Source organism: Pteropus alecto, unplaced genomic scaffold (assembly GCF_000325575.1).
Source record: "Pteropus alecto unplaced genomic scaffold, ASM32557v1 scaffold152, whole genome shotgun sequence".
In the NCBI taxonomy this organism is placed as follows: Eukaryota; Metazoa; Chordata; class Mammalia; order Chiroptera; family Pteropodidae; genus Pteropus; species Pteropus alecto.
Window position 1 is genome coordinate 9,224,975 of NW_006432227.1, and position 2,018 is coordinate 9,226,992.

The following is a 2,018-nucleotide window of genomic DNA, read 5'->3' on the forward strand; positions in this document are numbered from 1 at the left end:
TTTCATTTTTGGATAAGTCAAATGATAGTAATGATAGATTTATGGCTACACCAAGATCATTATATAGATAAAAATACAGCAAACTCTCAAAAAAAAAAAAAAACTTAGTCAGCTCTCCTCACAGCTCGAACCTTCTTTGGAGGTGACTTTGGTCTTAATTCCTGTCCAGGACATCTCACATCACAGCTACATTTGTCTTATATCTTTCATAACGTTATAGTATTGGGAAATTTTGCAAATCCTTTTCTGAAAGAAAAATTGCCTTGAACTATTACACTAGGGACAGACAAATGCACCATTTGTTTCCATGTTCGACTTAAAGGCACAGACTATACCGAGTACATCAAGGGACACATAAGCAGCCAGAATAATCCAAACTGAGAAGTATTATGTATGCTATGAAGCAGTGGTTGAAACACATTTTTCCCTTGAAATATTTTAGTATTAATTGTCTTGCAATTATAAATCAGTTTTGATAAGCATATATGTATTTGCAGTATGTGTTAATTTCTAAATGATTTATAAGTATTAAATAACAACTTCATATTTTCTAAATGTACATTGTAAAAGTGGGCATATTTTCTGGAATATAATATATGCATATAGTGAATGGCTAGCATGAAATAAAAAATCAATAAATTATATGATATATTCATACAAATTCATAAGGGAAAGCATTTATGCTTACTTATAGGGTACTTGTTACTTTTCTTGCATCACTATTAATGATCCAAATTTATGAAAGGAATACATTATTAGAAAAATGTTTATTCATCATATATATAAATGTGTATATGTTTATTCATGCAGCACAATACTGATAGACATATATGTCACATAAAACAGGTTAAATATGAAGCTGTTATTTAAGGATTTTATGATAAGGCATGCCAATAAAAAGACATAATTAAATAGAAGAGTGATAACTGTCCAAAGACTGTAAAAAAAAAAAGTGTAAATCTTATATTCTATTATCTCAGATGTTGATTTTTCTTACTTCTTTCCAGTATCCTACATATCATGACTATTTTTTATTAAAAATTATTGAGGTGACATTGATCACAGTATCCTCATATCATGACTTTTTTTATTAAAAATTATTAAGGTGACATTGATCAACAAAACCCAATAGGTTTCAAGTGTACAATTCAACAGTAAGTCATATATGTGTTGCATCGTTTGTTCACTGCCCATAGTTAGATTTCTTTTTGTCACCACGTATTTGACCCATTTTATCCCTATTTCATAAACATTTCATACTCGGGTAGTATCCTCATGAATTTCTTCTTCTACTCCTTCTCCTCTTTATTATGAATATTTTTCCACATTATTTTAGTTTATTTGTGTTCCCACAAGATCTTAAGAATCAGCTTGTCATTTTTCCCAGACCCAGATGTGTATATTAGGAAAAATTGAGTTCATGCATTCAATTATATTGTCATTATATTTTTGTTTGTACCTTACATATTAAATACTTGGTAGCCCATCTCTCAGGTCTGAATTGTGGAAATCTCTATAAACATAAACTATAATAGTAATAAATTTTTTGTAACTATACTTTGTGATAATCAATGTATATGTGTTATTTCTTATCCTCACAGGAGTCGGTAATGCATAGCTATGCTTGGCTCTGAACTCTACAGAATTAATTGGTAGTGGTTATTGCTAGCGGTCTAGTGCTTGGAATGATCTCAGGCCTCGGTCCAGTGATCTCAGGCAAAGGTCCAATCCTTTGCAAAGGATTCTCAGACCCCATTTCCTAGAGGTCCTTATTTACTGGTACCTATTTATACTTAAAATATATCTACATAATTCCTAAAAAGAAAATCCGTAGACTCTACCTACTTCTACGCATTTTCACCTCTTGTCCCACAGTGTCTTAAAAAACCCAAAACATGACAAAGTGGGGGAAAAACAAACAAAATATTATCATCAAACAGTAATGGGGAAAATTTTCCATCCCGTGTAAATACTCAAATAGAAGCATCACTCACCAGAGGCTAGTTTCCGATCAAATA